The following is a 23,032-nucleotide window of genomic DNA, read 5'->3' on the forward strand; positions in this document are numbered from 1 at the left end:
CCTCACAGTAATATGCCCAGCTGTGCCCCCTCACAGTAATATGCCCAGCTGTGCCCCCTCCCAGTAAAGTAATATACCCAGCTGTGCCCCCTCGCAGTAAAGTAATATGCCCAGCTGTGCCCCCTTCAGAGACAATAAAATAAATAAATAAATAAACTCCACATGCTCACCCTTGTCCCCCAGCAGCAGCAGGATACATGGAGCTGCAATCTAGCCTCACCCCTGCCAGCCCTCTGCCCAGACCTGCAGCGTAGAGCGCTGGCAGGGGAAGGTATGATGGAGCAGAGAGCGGACCGGAAGGCTCTTGCTTCATCATTACAGCGTAACAGCCACTAAAATCCGGGACTGCCCGAAGGATCCTGGATGGTTGGAGGCATGGTTACAACCACTATTACCCTCACGTCCCTCACATAATACACACTGCATGTATTATACCTTGTACTTCTCACATACATCAGTACACTGATCTATATATATAAATATATTGGATAGGTACATATGTAGTATGTCCAGCAGTGTACTGATATATGAGGTACAAGGTATAATATATACAGTGTGTTAAGATATATACTATGTATACAGCAGTGTACTGATATGTGAGTACATGGTACAATAGATGCAGTGGGTATAGACATATATGGAGTAATTTATCAAACTGGTGTAAAGTAGAACTGGCTTAGTTGCCCATAGCAACCAATCAGATTCCACCTTCATTTTTGACAGCTCCTTTGGAAAATAAAGGCGGAATCCGATTAGTTGCTATGGACAACTAAGCCAGTTCAACTTTACACCAGTTTGATAAATGACCCCAATAGTATATACAGCAGTGTATTGGACATATGAGGTATGAGGTATAATACATGCAGTGTGTTAAGATACATAGAACAGTATATACAGCAGTGTACTGATATGTGAGGTACGAGCTGTAATTTATAACCCCATACCTCACATATCAGTATACTACTGTAATTATGGCCAGTAACGGGTAAATGGGAGGGGCTATGAATGGGGCCATGGGGACCCAATTTAGAATTCTTGCTATGGGCAGGGCCGTCTTTACCAAGGAGGCAAAAAGGGGCAGCTGCCCCGGGCCCATTTGCTCCTGGGGGGCCCAAGGCAGCTGCCTCTTGAGCCCTGCTAGCCACTGCCCCGGGTGTCAGCTGTCAGCTACACAGGGGGTGCTGTCGTGCCTGCCTGCACTGAGGTCCAGGCATCATGATCGTACTGTGTTAAAGTTGTGTGTGATCACTTCAGGACCTTAATGACATCTTCACCATGTGACCAGTAACCTAGCAAATTACTGGTCACATGGCTATGAGGTCATCACAAGTCCTACCAGGAGTGTTGTGTGGAGCTTTTTTGTAGTGAACATTACATCCGAAAAGTGTGACAGGGGCTGTTATGTCAATATACTGTAACTACTGTATAGTGGTTGGCAGACTACTGTGAGGGGGCATGATACTGTGGGGGGGCCTGTATATTGCTTGTGGGAGGCCAGTATATTGTGTGCGGCGGCCTGTATACTGTGTTGTTGTGCTGTATACTGTGTGGGTGGCTGTATACTGTGTGGTGGGACTGTATATTGTGTGGGCGGCATGTATACTGTGTGGGGGGGGCTCTATACTGTGTGGTGGGCTGTATACTGTGGTGGGTGGGCTGTATACTGTGTGGGGGGCTGTATAACTGTGTGGTGGGGCTCAGTATAATGTGTGGGGGGCCCTGTATACTGTGGGGAAGAGGGGGCGCCGCTGTATACTGTGTGTGGTGGGCTGCTCTACTGCGTGGGGGCCGCTATACTGTGGGGGGCTGTATACTGTGGGGGCTGTATACTGTGTGGTGGGCTGTATACTGTGTGGTGGGCTGTATACTGATGTGGTGGGCTTGTATATGTGGGGGGGCCTGTATACTGTGGGGGGGGGGGCTGTATAACTGTGTGGTGGGCTGTCATACTGTGTGCGGGCTTGTATCATGTGGGGGGGGGCTGTATACTGTGTGGTGGGCTGTATACTGTGTGGGGCGCCTGTATACTATGGGGGGGGGCTGTATACTGTGTTGGTGGGCTGTATACTGTGTGGGGGTTTGTATACTGTAGTGGGGGCTGTATACTGTGCTGGGGGGCTGTTATACTGTGGGGGGGCCTGTATAGTGTGGGGGGGCCCCTGTATAGTGTGGGGGGCTATCTGCTGCTGTACTGTATAGTGTGGGGGGCTGTATCGGTATAGTTTGGGGTGCTGTATCAACATGAGCGGTGTTGTCTACTGTGAGGTGCTGTATACTGTGGGTGCCCCTATACTGCTCTACTATATACTGTGGGGTACTGTATAGTGTGGGGTGCTATATGCTCTACTATATACTGTGGGGTACTGTATAGTGTGGGGTGCTATACTGCTCTTACTATATACTGTGGGTAGCGGTATAGTGTGGAGTGCTATACTACTGTACTGTATAGTGTGGGGGGCTGTATCGTGTATAGTTTGGGTTGCTGTATACAGTGAGGTGTTGTATACTGTGAGGTGCTGTATACTGTGGGCTGCTATCTGCTCTACTATATACTGTGGGGTACTGTATAGTGTGGGGTGCTATACTGCTCTACTATATACTGTGGGGTACTGTATAGTGTGGGGTGCATATCTGCTCTACTATATACTGTGGGGTACTGTATAGTGTGGGGAGCTAAACTGCATACTGTGTGGTGCTGTATACTATAGGGTGCTATAGTACTGACTACTGTGGGGTGCTGGGGTGCACTGTAACACTAGGGTGAGCCGAGCCCTGGTCTCCTTCCTGCAGAGCGGTGCCCACTTCCAGCCCGAGCCAGCTGCCAGAGCACTGATCCTGACCCGCTGGAGTCTTCAGAACTGGAAGTATTTACAGTCATTCACTGTACTCTACCAGATGTGTGAATTTTTTTTGTGTGTTTTGTGGTGGAGGGCGTGATTGCCTAAGGTGTGGGAAGGCGGGATCCAGGGGGCCAAGTAAATTTTTGCCCAGGGTCCAATCAATATTAAAGACGCCCTGGCTATGGGGCCAGTGATTTCTATGTATTCACTGCAAAATCCACAGTATAAGGCCTCATGCACACGACAGTATTTTTTCACGGGTCCGCAAACGGGGTTCCGTTGGTCCGTGATCCGTGACGTTTTTTCGCTCCATGGGTCTTCCTTGATTTTTGGAGGATCCACGACATGAAAAAAAAGTCGTTTGGTGTCCGCCCTGGCCCGTGAGGACCCAAACGGATCTGTCCTGACTTACAATGCAAGTCAATGGGGACGATCGTTTGACGTTGACACAATATGGTGCAATTGCAAACGGACCCGTCCCCCCACATTGTCTTTCAATGTAAAGTCAGGAGTCCCTATTATACCATCGGAGTTTTCTCCAATCTGATGGTATATTTTAACTTGAAGCGTCCCCATCACCATGGACGCCTCTATGTTAGAATATACTGTCGGATATGAGTTAGATCGTGAAACTCAGATCGACAGTATATTCTAACACAGAGGCGATTCCCCATGGTGATGGGGACGCTTCAAGTTAGAATATACTAAGAACTGTGTACATGACTGCCCCCTGCTGCCTGGCAGCACACTATCTCTTACAGGGGGCTGTGATCCGCACAATTAAACCCCTCAGACCCCCCTCGGCCCCCCCCTCCCTCTATTGTATTAATTTCATTGGTGGCCAGTGTGCGGCTTCCCCCGGCCTCCCTCCCTCCCCTCTATTGTATTAATTCATTGGTGGCACGTGTGCGGCCCCCCCTTCCTCCCCTCTATTGTATTATTTTCATTCATGGCACAGTGTGCGGCCCCCCCAGCCCCCCTCCCTCCCTCTATTGTATTCTTTTCATTGGTGGCCAGTGTCGGCCTCCCCTCTCCCCCCCGATCATTAGGTGGCAGCGGAGAGGTTCCGATCGGAGTCCCAGTTTAAAGCTGGAGGCTCTAGATCGGTAAACCATGGCAACTAGGACGCTACTGCAAGTCCTGGTTGCCATGGTTACTGTAGCAATATAGATGCGACATACCTACCTGCTGCGCTGTCTGTGACCCCGGCCGGAGCTCCTCCTACTGTAAGTGACAGGTCTGTGCGGCGCAATTGCTTAATTATCTGTCACTTACCAGTAGGGAGGAGCTCCGGCTGGTCACAGCAGCGCAGCAGGTACCGTATGAGCTTCTAATATTGCTAAGTAACGGGGAGGGCCCGCACACTGGCCACCAATGAAAATAATACAATAGAGGGAGGAGGGGGGGCCGGGCGTGGGCCGCACCACGGTTGCGAGTGAATGAAAAATAATACAATAGAGGGAGGAAGGGGGGCCGCACACTGTGCCACCAATGAAAATAATACAATAGAGGGAGGAAGGGGGGCTGCACACTGTGCCACCAATGAAAATAATACAATAGAGGGAGGGATGGGGGGGCCGGGGGGGGGCTGCACTGGCCACCAATGAAATTAAAACTGGGGAGGGAGGGGGGTCTGCCCCCTGCTGCCTGGCAGCCCCTGATCTCTTATAGGGGGCTATGATATGCACAATTAACCCCTCAGGTACAGCACCTGAGGGCTTAATTGTGCGGATCACAGCCCCCTGTAAGAGATCGGGTGCTGCCAGGCAGCAAGGGGCAGTCATGTACACAGTTCGTAGTATATTTTAACTAGAAGCGTCCCCATCACTATGGGAACGCCTCTGTGTTAGAATATACTGTCGGATATGAGTTTTCACGAAGTGAAAACTCAGCTCTGAAAAAGCTTTTATGCAGACAGATCTTCGGAAAGTAACCTACGGCCACGGACGCGGATGCCAATCTTGTGTGCATCCGTGTTCTTTCACGGACCCATTGACTTGAATGGGTCCGTGAACCGTTGTCCGTCAAAAAAATAGGACAGGAAACACGGATCACGGATGCGGCTGCAAAACGGTGCATTTGTCCGATTTTTCCACGGACCCATTGAAAGTCAGAGAGTCAGTAGTGAATCTGAACCATTGTTTCTTCCCACATTGCATGTGGCTGATGCATACAGTCAGGTCCATAAATATTGGGACATGAACACAATTCTAACATTTTTTGCTCTATACACCACCACAATGGATTTGAAATAAAACAAAGAAGATGTGCTTTACCTGCAGACTGTCAGCTTTAATTTGAGGGTATTTACATCCAAATCAGGTGAACGTTGCAGGAATTACAACAGTTTGCATATGTGGCTCCCACTTGTTAAGGGACCAAAAATAATGGGACAATTGTCTTCTCAGCTGTTCCATGGCCAGGTGTGTGTTATTCCCTCATTATGCCAATTACAATGAGCAGATAAAAGGTCCAGAGTTAATTTCCAGTCTGCTATTTGCATTTGGAATCTGTTGCTGTCAACTCTCAAGATGAGATCCAAAGAGCTGTCACTATCGGTGAAGCAAGCCATCATTAGGCTGAAAAAACACAACAAACCCATCAGAGAGATAGCAAAAACATCAGGCTCGGCCAAAACAACTGTTTGGAACATTCTTAAAAAGAAGGAATGCACCAGTGAGCTCAGCAACACCAAAAGACCCGGAAGACCACGGAAAACAACTGTGGTGGATGACCAAAGAATTCTTTGCCTGGTTAAGAAAAGACCCTTCATAACAGTTGGCCAGATCGAGAACACTCTCCAGGAGTTAGGTGTATCTGTGTCAAAGTCAACAATCAGGAGAAGACTTCACCAGAGTGATTACAGAGGGTTCACCACAAGATGGAAACCATTAATGAGACTCAAAAACAGGAAGGCCAGATTAGAGTTTGCCAAACGACATCTAAACAAGCCTTCACAGTTCTGGAACAACATCCTATGGACAGATGAGACCAAGATCAACTTGTACCAGAGTGATGGGAAGAGAAGAGTATGGAGAAGGAAAGGAACTGCTCATGATCCTAAGCATACCACCTCATCAGTGAAGCATGGTGGTGGTAGTGTCATGGCGTGGGCATGTTTGGCTGCCAATGGAACTGGTTCTCTTGTATTTATTGATGATGTGACTTCTGAAGTGTTTCGGGCAATATTATCTGCTCACATTCAGCCAAATGCTTCAGAACTCATTGGACAGCACTTCACAGTGCAGGTGGACAATGACCCAAATGATACTGCAAAAGCAACCAAAGAGTTTTTTAAGGGAAGGAAGTGGAATGTTCTGCAATGGCCAAGTCAATCACCTGACCTGAATCCGATTGAGCATGTATTTCACTTGCTGAAGACAAAGCTGAAGGGAAAATGCCCCAAGAACAAGCAGGAACTGAAGACAGTTGCAGTAGAGGCCTGGCAGAGCATCACCAGGGATAAAACCCAGCGTCTGGTGATGTCTATGCGTTCCAGACTTTAGGCTGTAATTGACTGCAAAGGATTTGCAACCAAGTATTGAAAAGTGAAAGTTTGATTTATGATTATTATTCTGTCCCATTACTTTTGATCCCTTAACAAGTGGGAGGCACATATGCAAACTGTTGTAATTCCTGCAACGTTCACCTGATTTGGATGTAAATACCCTCAAATTAAAGCTGACAGTCTGCAGGTAAAGCACATCTTGTTCGTTTCATTTCAAATCCATTGTGGTGGTGTATAGAGCCATAAATGTTAGAATTGTGTCCATGTCCCAATATTTATGGACCTGACTGTATTTCAATGGAACGTGACCAAATATATACAATTTATATTAGTGAACAAAAAGCAAACATTTCCAACTTGCTAAAATCTGCATCACAATACAGAATTGTATTACATTGTTGATTACAAACCCTTAAGCCTCAAATGAAAATGTAGACTCAAGCACTTGTTTTTGTGCACCTAGTACTTGTAAGAATTCATGAAAATTTAGAGCTGAAGAGAATTTGGACTTTCTTCCTGTGTTCTGATATAGTCTGGAAATTCCCAATGAATGAAATGACATTATGTACTATGTTCAAGCTGTGCCTGAAGGACAAGTAGAAAAGGTAGATTTTACCCTGCTAGATTAGGGGTGGATTGGCCATAGACCTTACAGGGAAATTTCCCGTTGGGCGAGGCCCAGGGGGCCACCTGAGCCCTCCTTACGGCCGGCCAGTGGAAGTTTTTGAGGATGTATTTTATGTTGCTGGGGCAGTATTTTGTGATGAACTGTGGTATTTGGCTCTGTTGGGGTGGTATAATGTGCCACAATATGGTATTACTGGCCCTGCCTTACATCAATTTGGACCCAGCTACAAAACGGGGCCACTTTTAGTGTTTTTTCCAGGGCCACTTTAAGTTCCCAGTCCACCCTGTGCTAGATTCACTGTTTTTCTAAGCTATTGCCTTATAGGTTATAGATGTACTGTTAAATCTACAACCATGGACTTTAATAGACTATCCTTGTGGGTCATTACTAGCTTCCTATAAATTATTTTTTCTTGTGGTGCATTCCCTGGCTGCCTAGCTCCCTTTGCTGTCTGCTATACTGGTCTCCTAACTGTGCATCCCATCTTCCCTGGTGTGAAATTTTGAATATATGTGCAGTACCCCAGAACAGAGTAATTGCAAAGGGTTAACTGATATAATATTATATTTGTAAGTCAAATATTGTGATGGCATTGTATGGACAATTAAGGGTTAAACCTGTGTTTACAGGTTGGGTTGCTGGGGATGTCGACCGTGGGTCCGCCCCAGAGGAGTTTAGTCTAAGCAGAAGAAGAGGAAAGACATGTGTGAGAAAGTTCTGCATAAAAGACCTCAAGTCCCAGAAAACCATCTCTGAGACTTCTACAGCTAAGGCTACATGCACACGACCATTTGTTTTTTACAATCTGCAAGCAGCAGATCTGCAAAATACAGATACCAGCCATATGCATGCTGCATTTACCTAATAGAACTGCCTATTCTTCTCCGCAAACCGGACAAGAATAGGACATGTTCTATAATTTGCTGAATGGCTGCACTGATGGGGAGAGAACATGGATGACATCCATGTGCTTTCTGCATTATTTTTGGCCCCATAGAAATGAATGAGTCTGCGTGCAACCCGCAATACATACGGATCAGACGTTTACCAAAAATAAGGTCGTGTGCATGATCCTTAGAGAATAGTACCAGAGTACTCCAGAGAGAGAAGGAAATTAGAAGGTCCAGAACTTACAAGGCCATGCACTGGAGTCAGTCAGCAAGGTATTGTGCATGTTTATGGCTGAGACCTTAAATGGAACCTGTCATCAACTTTATGCTGCCCATACTAACCGCAGCATAAAGTAGAGACAGGTGAGTTGATTTCAGCGGTCTGTCATTTAAAAGTTAAAAGTAAGTGGTTGCCGAGAACCAACATCACAATCATTGCAGACTTGGCCTGGAAAAGAGTCCCGGCCACCTGAGAAGAGTCATGGTTATTCATGAAGTCCTGCTCTCCTGCCCACCTGCTGATGACTGACAGCCTTCTAACTAGTTTTCTCCCTTTCTCTCTAGGAGAGAACTGCCAATCTTCAGCAGATGGGTGAGAGAGCAGGGGATTATGAGTAACCATGACTCTTCTCTGGTAGATTTGACTCTTTTCCAGGCCTGTGCTGCAATGATTATGATGCTGGTTCTCAGCAACCGCTTAGGATTAGTTCATGATTGGCACACCGCTGAAATCAGCATTTCTGTCACTATTTTATGCTGCCCTCAGTGAGATCAGCGAAAAGTTGATGACAGGTTCCCTTTAATGCTGTGAGAGGGAACATTGCTAGCACACCCTTCCACACTTTAAAGGCACATGCACACAGCCATTGTTGGCCGTTGCCTGTATTGCGGCCCGCAAACAGCGGGTCCGCAATATATGGGAACCAGCTGTTTGTGGACCACATCATGGATGCGAATTCATTCACTTGAATGGGTCCGCAATCTGAAAGGTGCTGTGCGGAATGGAGGCACGGAACCCAATAGAAGCACTACGGAGTGCTTCCATGGGTTTTCTTTAAGTGCCTCCGCACCGCAAAAAATAGAACAATGTTCTATCTTTTTGTGGTGCAGACGGATGGGTCTGCATCTGTCTTCACCAGCCACATGGATGGTGCCCATGCATTGGGGACTGCAATTTGCTGTCCCCAATGCATGGAACGGGCCTTTGTTTCTTCGTTCATGTGCATGAGCCCTAAGACGGTTTTGCCGATCTTATCCTAAATCTGCATCTCTCAGTCTGAGAATTTGCTGAAGAACCTCATTGCCTACCTAAGGTTATGTAGAGAGATTTTAGAGAGATAAAAAGGAGCACTACAACCCCTATCATCGTGTGCAGTGACCGGGTTTGGGGTGGCCATATCGATATGCTGGGCCCCCAAACATCGTCAAGGTTGTGACCACATGTTGCTGCTCTCCAGAAATAATGGTAAGGCGTGGTGAACTCCAATGGGAAATATGTCCAGAGAGTCATGATCTGCACTAAATCAGTATGCTTCTTTACTGGAGGAACTCAAGCGCAATACAATACAAGCAAGGCACTGAGCTGGCTTCTCCAGTCTCCTCCCAGGCAGAAGAAGGTTCCATGCGAAGTTAAGTCTTGTCACGATACTAGTGGAATACTGCTGGAATTCAATGGCAGGGACTAGGCCCAACACAGGAGGCATCGGAGTCTAGAACAGGAGGTAGCAGGAATGGAGATGAAGGCAGGGATCCAGACATACTGTGGTAGTATGCAGTGGATATGGAGGCAGGGATCCAAACACACTGTGGCAGTATGCAGTGGAGATGGAGGCAGGGATCCAGACGAGAGGTCAGGGGGAAACCCAGCAAGCAGTCAGCAGGTGTCCAGGAGTAGCAGGGTAAACTGCAAGGAGGAGGAACAAACCAGAGAGAAAGTTCCAGGTGAGAAGACTGCACAAGCAGGAGCTAAAACACAATACTCAAGCAATTAGTAACAGGCTTGAGAGGTTTATATCTGGAACAGGAAGTGAGATGGCACCCAACAATCCACCATCTTGACTGAGGGAAAGCTTAAGGGCAAGACAGTCTGAACTACACAGACATAGCAGGATGATTTCTGACAAGGCCTCAGCTAGTTGTCCCTCTCTCTCTCAGAAGGCTGGTACCCTGGCTAAAGGCTGGAGGCCCAGGATCTGTGGCTCAGTAGTCTGACTAGCTCCCTGGTCAAGAGGCTATTTGTGATCTATTGCTCAACATCTCCATCTCAGTGTCTTCTTCTGGTCATTCATGTAGTCTGGCAGTGCATTTTCTGCTAAGCACCAGTCTCTATCGGCAGAGTCTCTTCTACTAAGCACTGGTCCCTATCCACAGACCACTAGGGGCTCTGAATGTTCTCCTTATATATAGTTTCTAGATGAACTACAATCTTCTAGTGGGACAGGTGGAGCTGAGAAGCACAGCCTAGAAACATTGTTACAATTTCTATCATAGACTATTATAAAGCTTCAATGCAAGTCTATAACAATGAATAAGCAGTTTTTCCAAACATAAACAAGTCTTCAGACATAACAGAGCTAAACTAGGTAGCCAGAATGTTAATGTGTCTGTTTTTCCCTCCAAAACTTTGCATAGGTAGATAGGATATGATGGCTTTGCATATTAGCTACAGGGTAAAATGTACATAGTCCAAAGTACCCTTGCTCCATTGTACTACAGTTGCTGTAGTCCAAACACTGCTATTGGGGATGGATTGCACTGTGTTATATGGCTTGGTACTGTGCACTTTAGCAAAGAAAAATGTATTTATTAATACAACATCTGCCATCAAGGGTACCCCACCTAACAAAACGTAGGAGCCCCCACTCCAGGGAATACCTAGAGGGAAGAAGGGGTGTTCCCTCCATTCACTTCACAGAAAAGGGAGAACCAAACTGAAGATTTCCACTGTAAACTGTGCGTTCTGCAACCACCAGCAAAGTTACAACCACCAGCCATATCCTCCTTGCCTCTCCTCCAGATCACTGCATATGCTGACTCCAGGTTTCTTGGGCCAGGGAATATCCTTAGCAAATCTCCTGCTGACTAGGTCCCTGTACTACACTAAGGTGTTCTAGTGCTTCTAACTTCATTGTTGTTGACATGGCTAGTTCCTGATCTCGTCTTTTCATCTTCCATTGCCTAGACATTCTGCCTGTCTACCATAATGAGTGAACTGCCTGCCCTATCTGCAGTACATCTGATTATTCTAATTGTCAACTGTCTATTGTCAGCTTTTGCTAACAAAGACTACTCTGTGGACTCAGTCCCCTCCAGAAAATTCTAGATCTCTGTCCAGGGTTTAAGTGGTAAAAGAACTGGCTTAGTTGCCCATAGCCAGGGTCGGATTAACGTAGGGGCTGATGGAGCTGCAGCTCCAGGCCCCTACCATAAAATAGGCCCATCCGCCAGCCAAAAGGCCGTCGGGAGCGGCCAGCGCTAAAGGTCCTCTGTTGTCAGCTGTCACATAGCACACAGACAATGGGGAGACGCTCACCTCACTGGCAGCAGGGAGCCTGAGGGAGGGACTCGGGAGGAGCGTAATATGATCCTAGAGTGGAAGCTGCTTCTGCCAGCCCCTCCCCTCCCCGCCCACCAACCAATCAGAGCTGAGGCAAGGCAAGCACTAGCAGCTCTGAGTAGTACAGGGAGTCTAAGAATAGAAATGAATCGAATGAGTCACAACTAAGTTAAAAGAATCTTAAGATCCGATTAGTTAGAGACTCATTCGATTCTTTGAGTTAAAAGAGCCGTGAGTCAGAGTCTAGAACAGGTTACACTGAGTCAGAGTCTAGAACAGGTTACACTGAGGCCGTCCTCAGCTGATGCTTTTGTTGCAGCAGTGATAAGATTAAGGGACAGGAGCAGAGAGATAAGAGAAGTGACAGATGACACAGAGTTTAGATTACAGGTTGAATTAACCCTTTAGGATCAAATTGGCTTCTCAGGAGATATATATGTTAAAGGCATCTCATTCAGTAGCTATATAACTAAGAGTGGGTTCACATCTCTTTTATGGATTCCGTTAAGTGGGGACTGTGGGGACTATTTTATTATCAGCCAGTGACTGTGTTACTGTAATATTGTTATCAATTCAGCACATAGTTTTCCCTGTGCATTCACATTTCACTTCACTTGGTTCGTTGTACTACTGTCAGTGTCAGACTGTTGTCACTGTGGGTAACAATGCACAACAGACAACAATGCACACCACAGTGACAGCTCCTGACTCCTGTCCGGCGGCGTCAGCCTCAGCTTCCCTTCACTATCACTATAATCAATCACTCTTCCTGATCCTGACTCACTCATTAGAGAGCTGAAGAGCCGACTGAGATGGATAGCATCTGCGCATGCGCACCGGCACCTAGAGTCTTCGGTTCACTTGCGAGTCAGCTCAGCAGTCAGTGACTCAGCAAGTGAACTGAAGATCCGATTCATGAATCAGTTCATTTGAATGAGCTGATTCAAATGAACCGATTCATCTGAAAGATCCGAACTTCCCATCACTATTGTACACAGCGCAGCGTGCAGGAGGGATAACCGCGGGCACACTGAGGTCATATCCGGCGGGCCGCGGCATTACAGGAACAGCACCAGCTGCTCTTACGTCCTGCCGCCGGATATACGTCACAGGATATCCGGCGGCAGGATGTCAGAGCAGCTGGTGCTGTTCCTGTAATGCCGCGGCCCGCCGGATATGACCTCAGTGCGCCCGCGGATATCCCTCCTGCACGCTGCGCTGTGTACAACCTGCTCAGCAGTTTCGACCAGCACACGGCCCACAGCGCTCAGCCACACCAGCTCGCGAGACAGCAGGAGCTTCTGGAGCAGGGCAGGTATCAGATAAACTCATCCAGTTGGAAGGGAGGGCAATCATAGTGCTGTTCTGATTTATGGACACAGCTCTCAGCATGCTTAGCCAGCCTTCTATCTGGCTGTTTCTGAGCCTGTGGACTGTGACTCAAGAAGCACAGCCAGATAGAAGGCTGGCTAAGCATGCTGAGAGCTGTGTCTATAAATCATAACAGCACTATGAAAATTACTGACTGGCTAAGCATGCTGAGAGCTCAGTCTAAATAACATAACACATAAAGAAATTACTGTTTCTAGCTGCTAGTCCACAGCAGCTAGAAACAGTAATTTCTTTAAAGGGATTCTGTCACCAGGTTTCACCCCTGTCAGCTAAAATATGCTGATGTTCAGGGCGTCTTCACGATTCCTAATGTGGGCTTATTTAGCTAGAAAACAGCTATTACTAACCTGTCATTCAAACAAATAAGGTGCCCAAGGGGATGTTAATGGATGCAAGGTGCCGGCCGCACCCGCCGCCGTTCGTGCCCATTGCCGCCTTTCCGGACTTCTGCGCCGCCTCCTAATCCTCTGTGCCGCCTCTCGCTCTCCCTCCCTCCCCTCTCCTTCTGCTGTAAGATCTCACGCTTGCGCACAGGCCTCTGCCTGATGCGCCCGTGCGGACTTCTCCATTTGGCTTCTTACAGCGAAGTGCGCATGCGCCGGCACTTCGCTCAACCACTGTATGCGCGAGATCTTACAGCAGAAGGAAGGGGGAGGGAGAGCGAGAGGCGGCACAGAGGATTAGGAGGCGGCGCAGAAGTCTGGAAAGGCGGCGCTGGGCACGAACGGCGGCGGGTGCGGCCGGCACCTTGCATCCATTAACATCCCCTTGGGCACCTTATTTGTTTGACTGACAGGCTAGTAAAAGCTGTTTTTTAGCTAAATAAGCCCACAGATGACATTTATAAGCCCACATTAGGAATCGTGAAGACGCCCTGAACATCAGCATATTTTTAGCTGACAGGGGTGAAACCTGGTGACAGAATCCCTTTAATGTGTTATGTTATTTAGACACAGCTCTCAGCATGCTTAGCCAGCCTTCTATCTGACTGGCTAAGCATGCTGAGTGCTGTGTCCATAAATCATAACACAGCTCTATGAAAATTACTGTTTCTAGCTGCTGTTGTCCACAGTCCACAGCAGCTAGAAAACAGTAATCTTCATAGTCATGTTAAATGATCACTATAGTGTCAGGAAAACAAAGCGGTTTTCCTGACACTATAGTGCCCTGAGGGTGCCCCCACCCTCAGGGTCCCCCTCCCGTGGTCCCCCTCCATGTTGCCAAGATAGACGCCAAATGAAGGGGTAGTTGCAGGAACAAAATACTTTAATGGTATCGATAAAATATATATGTAATTAAGACACTGAGTGCAGTTCCATAAAAAGGCCCAGCAAAATCCTCAGCACCAGGCCCATGATGCTATTAATCCGGCCCTGCCCATAGCAACCAATCAAATCCCTCCTTTCACCTTCCAAATGAGCTGTCCAAAATAAATGGAATCTGATTGGTTGCTATGGGCAACTAAACCAGTTCTACTTTACACCAGTTTGATAAATGACCACCAGTATATATTCGACAGTATATATGCGTTACCTAGGAGGTACTTTATCTCATTATGTAGAGCACCTAGTATGTGGAGTACACATGTGTAGTACACATGTGTAGTATTGTAGGCCAGGCAATGTAACTCTGGGTTTCTGGGAAACATATTTATATTAGCTGATGCCAGCAGATGTTAGACATGATAAATTTGCATAGATTTTTCCCCCCAGAAATCAAGATGAGCACTTCATAGCCTACAATAGTCATCACGTATATTAACTGTTCTCCATTAGAGAAATAGTGCCCACCCAGCAAACCCCCAAGGCCTTGCAACTAGAAAAGCTGTTTCTATCTGTTTTGCCCTGATATAGAGCTTTTGGCCTAAGAGAGCTATTTGCAGATGTGAGGTTGGCTTAGCTGTTTTACTAATTTTGTTACATTTGCATGTGTAAAAGGCTGAAAGGCACCCCTGCCAATCAGCTATGTGAAGATAATGCAGCATTTATGCAAGTGCTGTGTTTCCTCACTGTTTACCTGCTTGCTGGGCAGCAGTGAACAGGTGTAAATACAACTCTGCTGTCCCTATTCATCTGAGGATAGGTCTTCAGTACAGTAAAAGCAGTCAATGAGCAATTCCATTTTACCATTTCAGGATTCATTTCAGATGACCCAGAGAGTGATTTCTGAAGTAATATTTAACTGAAAGTGAGACAAGAGATCTAGACCATCCCACCAAGCTACAAGCATACTAGCTAGTTCTCTTTTTAGAAGGACAAGAGAACCAGAATATCTCAAGAAAAATTTGTCTTGCTTGGTTAACTGGTCTTGTGGGTTACTCTTCGGGGATGTTTTTTTTTTTATCATTAGGGGGGCCAAAAAATATGCATGAGTATTGTATGAAGGGTGTCACTACTTTCTCCCTCTCTCCCATCAGAAAGAATCTAGCTTTTTGTTATTCTGAAAGAATATACAAACCTGTAGAATCCATTCTCTCATACTTAGTATATACTGTACATATAAATTCTACATAATAAACATGCAGACAAAGGGAATTGCTTTAGAATCTCTTTGGCCAGGAAATATCAAGTCCATATTGGAAATAAATATTGTGGAAAATAAAATATCAAATCAGTAGTTGAATTAAATTATTGGTCTAAGTAAGATGTAGGTGACATTTTCTAATACAGCACAAGAAAGAATGCCAAAAAGAATGCCAAAAATTCAATAACTTGCAGGTCAACAAATTGTGAGAAGACATGCATTTTATGTATTTATTATGCAGTAAGAACTGTCCCATTGAACTCTTCATATTCTAAGAAATAAAAAACTATGGATCTATTTGACAAGGAAAATACTATATGTCACAGGCCACTGCACTCAGTCAAAGCTGCAATCTTTATTCCTTCACTCTTTTCAGATCCCCTGATATGCAGTTTGCAACTGGTGTTCCTTCCAATAATAAATGTTGGATTTCAATTCTTTGAATAAAAAAGCTACTGCCTTCACTAGCTTTTATGAACTAGTGCAGCTTTCTGTACTGCTTTCGACTTCTTACAGAACCCCTGTATAATATCATCTTCCCAGAGACCTACACAAAAATTAATGCTCCTTGTGCGTATGATTAAAGATAAGACATTTTTTGAAATTCGTTTCAGGTCCTATTCTAACTAGTCTTGAGCATGAATATTTGAATAGCGATTTTTTTATCGTGAATATTGCCACTTCAACAATACTTAGTGCACCAATCAGTAATTAGGGATGAGCGAACCCGAACTGTACATTTTCGTAAAAGTCCGGGTTCGGGTTCGGTGTTCGGCGCTTTCTTGGCGCTTTTTGAAAGGCTGCAAAGCAGCCAATCAACAAGCATCATACTACTTGCCCCAAGAGGCCATCACAGCCATGCCTACTATTGGCATGGCTGTGATTGGCCAGTGCAGCATGTGACCCAGCCTCTATATAAGCTTGGGTCACGTAGCACTGCACGTCACTCTGCTGATACAAGTGTAGGGAGAGGTTGCAGCTGCGACGTTAGGGCGAGATTAGGCAGTGATTAACTCCTCCAAAAGACTTCATTCAGTGATCGATCTTCAGCTGTGGATCATTGAACTGCTGCTATTCAATTGCTCACTGTTTTTAGGCTGCCCAGAGCGTTTTTTAGTCACTTTTTTCTGGGGTGATCGGCGGCCATTTTGTGGCTTGTGGTGCGCCAGCACAAGCTATCACCAAGTACATTTAACCATCAATAGTGTGGTTATTTTTTGCTATATCCTACATCAGGGTCAAGCTGTCATCAAGTGCATTTAGCCATCAATAGTGTGGTTATTTTTTAGCTATATACTACATCAGGGGCAAGCTGAGCCTGTCACCCAAGTGCATTTAACCATCAATAGTGTGGTTATTTTTTGCTATATCCTACATCAGGGTCAAGCTGTCATCAAGTGCATTTAACCATCAATAGTGTGGTTATTTTTTGGCCATATACTACATCAGGGGCAAGCGAGCCTGTCACCAAGTGCATTTAACCATCAATAGTGTGGTTATTTTTTGGCTATATCCTACATCAGGGTCTAGCTGTCATCAAGTGCATTTAACCATCAATAGTGTGGTTATTTTTTGCCATACACTACATCAGGGGCAAGCTGAGCCTGTCACCAAGTTATTCTCATAACTTCACACACAACGCTACTGTGCAGATCCAAGTCTAAATTCTGTGATTAAACGTATACCTGTCACCCAGCGCCTAAAAAATAGGCTCACATTTTTATTCATCCAAATCTGTCATTACTGCTTTAGCTGGTCAAGTTATTTAGTGTCCGTCAAAGCACAGTTTTTGTTCTGGGTTGAAATACAATTCCCAATTTTGCAATTTTCTAAATTAGTGGTTTTCTGCTGTATCAGGCCTACTTTAAATCTATCCCTAAAAGGGTATATTAGATTCAAGGTGCAAATAGGGTAATTCCAATAACTTCACACACACGCTACTGTGCAGATTCCAAGTCTAATTCTGTGATTAAATGTATACCTGTCACCCAGCGCCTAAAAATAGGCCTCACATTTATATTCATCCAAATCTGTCATTACTGCTTTAGCTGGTCAAGTTATTTAGTGTCTTCAAAGCACAGGTTTTTGTTCTGGTTGAAATACAATTCCCAATTTTGCAATTCTCTAAATTAGTGTTTTCTGCTGTATCAGGCCTACTTTAAATCTATCCCTAAAAGGGTATATTAGATTCAAGGTGCTGATAGGGTAATTCTCAATAACTTCCCACACACGCTACTGTGCAGATCCAAGTCTAATTCTGTGATTAAACGTAGTACCTGTCACCCAGCGCCTAAATATAGGCCCTCACATTTATATTCAGCTAAATCTGTCATTACTGTGTGCCTGTATTAGGTGTAATACGGTACCTAAATAGATAGCCAGATAGTGTTAGGTGTCTGTAAAAAAAAAAGGCCTGATTTGAATTCAATACATTGGCCGAATAATATTTTTCTTAGTGTGGTGAACGGTAACATTGAGGAAAACATCTAGTAAGGACGCGGACGCAGACATGGACGATGGTGGTGCTAGTGGACCCTCTGGTGCTGGGGGAGGACATTGGCCGTTCTGCCACAGCCACACGTCCTAGTGTAACCAACTACCTCAGTTCCCAGTAGCCGCCAGAATTTACAGTCATATTTGGTGGGCCCAATGCCGTTCTAAGGATGGTAAGGGCCTGAGCAGGTACAGGCATTAGTCAATTGGGTGGCCGACAGTGGATCCAGCACGTTCACATTATTTCCACCCAGTCTTCTGCAGGAAAGCGCACAGATGGCGCATGAAAACCAAGCCCATCAGTCTGTCACATCACCCCCATGCATATCAGGGAAACTGTCCTGAGCCTCAAGTTATGCAGCAGTCTCTTATGCTGTTTGAAGACTCTGCTGGAAGGGTTTTTCCAAGGGCATCCACCTAGCCCTTCCCCAGGGGTGGAAGAGATAGAATGGGGACTAATGCACAACCACTTATGTTTCCTGATGATGAGGACATGGGAATACCACCTCAGCACGTCTCTGATGATGACGAAACACAGGTGCCAACTGCTGCGTCTTTCTGCAGTGTGCAGGACTGAAACAGGAGGTCAGGGATCAAGACTGGGTGGAAGACGATTCAGGGGACGATGAGGTCCTCGACCCCACATGGAATGAAGGTCGTGCCACTGACTTTCACAGTTCGGAGGAAGAGGCAGTGGTGAGACCGAGCCAACAGCGTAGCAAAAGACAAAGAGGGAGCAGTGGGCAAAAGCAGAACACCCGCTGCCAAGAGACTCGCCCTGCTACTGGACCGCCGCCATCTGGGACCGAGCACCCCAAAGGCAGCTTCAAGGAGTTCCCGGGCATGGCACTTCTTCAAACAATGTGCTGACGACAAGACCCGAGTGGTTTGCACGCTGTGCCATCAGAGCCTGAAAGCGAGGGCAATAACGTTCTGAACCTTAGCACAACCTGCATGACCAGGCACCTGCATGCAAAGCATGAACTGCAGTGGAGTAAACACCTTAAAAACAAGGAAGTCACTCAGGCTCCCCCTGCTACCAAGCCTGCTGCTGCCGCCTCGGCCTCTTCTGCTGCTGCCGCCGCCTCTGCCTCTTCCTCCGCCTCTGGAGGAACGTTGGCACCTGCCGCCCAGCAAACATGGGATGTACCACCACCTGCGTCACCAAGCATCTCAACCATGTCACACGGCAGCATTCAGCTCTCCATCTCACAAACATTTGAGAGAAAGCGTAAATTCCCACCTAGCCACCCTCGATCCCTGGCCCTGAATGCCAGCATTTCTAAACTACTGGCCTATGAAATGCATTCATTTAGGCTGGTGGACACAGACAACTTCAAACAGCACATGTCACTTGCTGTCCCACAGTATGTTGTTCCCAGCCGGCACTACTTCTCCAAGAGAGCCGTGCCTTCCCTGCACAACCAAGTATCCGATAAAATCAAGTGTGCACTGCGCAACGCCATCTGTGGCAAGGTCCACCTAACCACAGATACGTGGACCAGTAAGCACGACCAGGGATGCTATATCTCCCTAACTGCACACTGGGTAAATGTAGTGGCGGCTGGGCCCCAGGCGGAGAGCTGTTTGGCGCACGTCCTTCCGCCGCCAAGGATCGCAGGGCAACATTCTTTGCCTCCTGTCTCCTCCTCCTCCTACTCAGCTTCCTCCTCCTCTTCTTCCACCTGCTCATCCAGTCAGCCACACACCTTCACCACCAACTTCAGCACAGCCCGGGGTAAACGTCAGCAGGCCGTTCTGAAACTCATATGTTTGGGGGACAGGCCCCACACAGCACAGGAGTTGTGGGGGGGTATAGAACAACAGACCGACGAGTGGTTGCTGCCGGTGAGCCTCAAGCCCGGCCTGGTGGTGTGCGATAATGGGCGAAATCTCGTTGCTCTGGGACTAGCCGGTTTGACGCACATCCCTTGCCTGGCGCATGTGCTGAATTTGGTGGTGCAGAAGTTCATTCACAACTACCCCGACATGTCAGAGCTGCTGCATAAAGTGCGGGCCGTCTGTTCGCGCTTCCGGCGTTCACATCCTGCCGCTGCTCGCCTGTCTGCGCTACAGCGTAACTTCGGCCTTCCCGCTCACCCGCCTCATATGCGACGTGCCCACCAGGTGGAACTCCACCTTGCACATGCTGGACAGACTGTGCGAGCAGCAGCAGGCCATAGTGGAGTTTCAGCTGCAGCACGCACGGGTCAGTCGCACTGCGGAACAGCACCACTTCACCACCAATGACTGGGCCTCCATGCGAGACCTGTGTGCCCTGTTGCGCTGTTTCGAGTACTCCACCAACATGGCCAGTGGCGCTGACGCCGTATCAGCGTTACAATACCACTTCTATGTCTCCTTGAGAAAACACTTAGGGCGATGATGGAAGAGGAGGTGGCCCAGAGGAGGAGGAGGAAGAGGGGTCATTTTTAGCACTTTCAGGCCAGTCTCTTCGAAGTGACTCAGAGGGAGGTTTTTTGCAACAGCAGAGGCCAGGTACAAATGTGGCCAGACAGGGCCCACTACTGGAGGACGAGGAGGACGAGGATGAGGAGGAGATGGAGGAGGATGAGGATGAAGCGTGTTCACAGCGGGGTGGCACCCAACGCAGCTCGGGCCCATCACTGGTGCTTGGCTGGGGGGAAACGCAGGATGATGACGATACGCCTCCCACAGAGGACAGCTTGTTCTTACCTCTTGGCAGCCTGGCACACATGAGCGACTACATGCTGCAGTGCCTGCGCAACGACAGCAGAGTTGCCCACATTTTAACGTGTGCGGACTACTGGGTTGCCACCCTGCTGGATCCACAGTACAAAGACAATGTGCCCACCTTACTTCAGGCACTGGAGCATGATAGTAAGATGCGTGAGTACAAGCGCACTTTGGTAGACGCGCTACTGAGAGCATTCCCAAATGTCACAGGGGAACAAGTGGAAGCCCAAGGCGAAGGCAGAGGAGGAGCAAGAGGTCGCCAACGCAGCTGTGTCACGGCCAGCTCCTCTGAGGGCAGGGTTAGTATGGCAGAGATGTGGAAAAGTTTTGTCACCACGCCACAGCTAACTGCACCACCGCCTGATACGGAACGTGTTAGCAGGAGGCAACATTTCACTAACATGGTGAACAGTACCTGTGCACACCCCTCCACGTACTGACTGATGGTTCGGCCACATTCAACTTCTGGGTCTCCAAATTGTCCACGTGGGCCAGAGCTAGCCTTTTATGCCTTGGAGGTGCTGGCCTGCCCGCGGCCAGCGTTTTTGTCTGAACGTGTATTCAGCATGGCAGGGGGCGTCATTACAGACAAACGCAGCCGCCTGTCTACAGCCAATGTGGACAAGCTGACGTTCATAAAAATGAACCAGGCATGGATCCCACAGGACCTGTCCATCCCTTGTGCAGATTAGACATTAACTACCTCCCCTTAACCATATATTATTGTACTCCAGGGCACTTCCTCATTCATCCTATTTTTATTTTCATTTTACCATTATATTGCGGGGCAACCCAAAGTTGAATGAACCTCTCCTCTGTCTGGGTGCCGGGGCCTAAAAATATCTGACAGTGGCCTGTTCCAGTGGTGGGTGACATGAAGCCTGATTCTCTGCTATGACATGAAGACTGATTCTCTGCTGACATGAAGCCAGATTCTCTGCTATGGGACCTCTCTCCTCTGCCTGGGTGCCTGGGCCTAAATATGTGACAATGGACTGTTCCAGTGGTGGGTGACGTGAAGCCTGATTCTCTGCTAGGACATGAAGACTGATTCTCAGCTGACATGAAGCCTGAATCTCTGTTATGGGACCTCTCTCCTCTGTCTGGGTGCCGGGGGCCTAAAAATATCTGACAGTGGCCTGTTCCAGTGGTGGGTGACATGAAGCCTGATTCTCTGCTATGACATGAAGACTGATTCTCAGCTGACATGAAGCCTGAATCTCTGTTATGGGACCTCTCTCCTCTGTCTGGGTGCCGGGGCCTAAAAATATCTGACAGTGGCCTGTTCCAGTGGTGGGTGACATGAAGCCTGATTCTCTGCTATGACATGAAGACTGATTCTCTGCTGACATGAAGCCAGATTCTCTGCTATGGGACCTCTTTCCTCTGTCTGGGTGCCGGGGGCCTAAATATATGACAATGGACTGTTCCAGTGGTGGGTGACGTGAAGCCTGATTCTCTGCTATGACATGAAGACTGATTCTCTGCTGACATGAAGCCTGAATCTCTGTTATGGGACCTCTCTCCTCTGTCTGGGTGCTGGGGCCTAAATATATGACAATGGACTGTTCCAGTTTTGGGTGACGTGAAGCCTGATTCTCTGCTATGACATGAAGACTGATTCTCTGCTGACATGAAGCCTGATTCTCTGCTATGGGACCTCTCTCCAATAAAGCGTGAGTGGACGGAGCCTCTAGGTGCTGATTTTACGCCCACATAGCACCTAGAGACTCATTAGCATATAATTAAGTCCTTTTTTTTACAAAATCGGCTGCAGGGACTAATGTTAGAAACATACTGTTATGTAGTGCTGACATTAGCGCATCGCTAATGTCAGTCAGTTACATAACAGTATTTCTGGTGGTAGAAACCCTTTAACCACCTCAGCCCCAGTGCTTAAACACCCTGAAAGACCAGGCCACTTTTACACTTCTGACCTACACTACTTTCACCGTTTATTGCTCGGTCATGCAACTTACCACCCAAATGAATTTTACCTCCTTTCTTCTCACTAATAGAGCTTTCATTTGGTGGTATTTCATTGCTGCTGACATTTTTACTTTTTTTGTTATTAATCGAAATTTAACGATTTTTTTGCAAAAAAATGACATTTTTTCACTTTCAGTTGTAAAATTTTGCAAAAAAAACGAGATCCATATAGAAATTTTGCTCTAAATTTATAGTTCTACATGTCTTTGATAAAAAAAAAATGTTTGGGTAAAAAAAAAATGGTTTGGGTAAAAGTTATAGCGTTTACAAACTATGGTACAAAAATGTGAATTTCCGCTTTTTGAAGCCGCTCTGACTTTCTGAGCACCTGTCATGTTTCCTGAGGTTCTACAATGCCCAGACAGTACAAACACCCCACAAATGACCCCATTTCTGAAAGTACACACCCTAAGGTATTCGCTGATGGGCATAGTGAGTTCATAGAACTTTTTATTTTTTGTCACAAGTTAGCGGAAAATGATGATTTTTTTTTTT

General features: G+C 46.9%; 1 protein-coding gene across 3 annotated transcripts in view; it reads left to right on the forward strand.

Annotated features, from left to right (window-relative positions):
- The window catches only part of BANK1 (B cell scaffold protein with ankyrin repeats 1), a 713,259-nt gene that overhangs the window by 600,919 nt on the left and 89,308 nt on the right, over positions 1 to 23,032 (forward strand). The window lies entirely within an intron of this gene.

This window comes from Bufo bufo, chromosome 2 (assembly GCF_905171765.1).
Source record: "Bufo bufo chromosome 2, aBufBuf1.1, whole genome shotgun sequence".
NCBI lineage: Eukaryota > Metazoa > Chordata > Amphibia > Anura > Bufonidae > Bufo > Bufo bufo.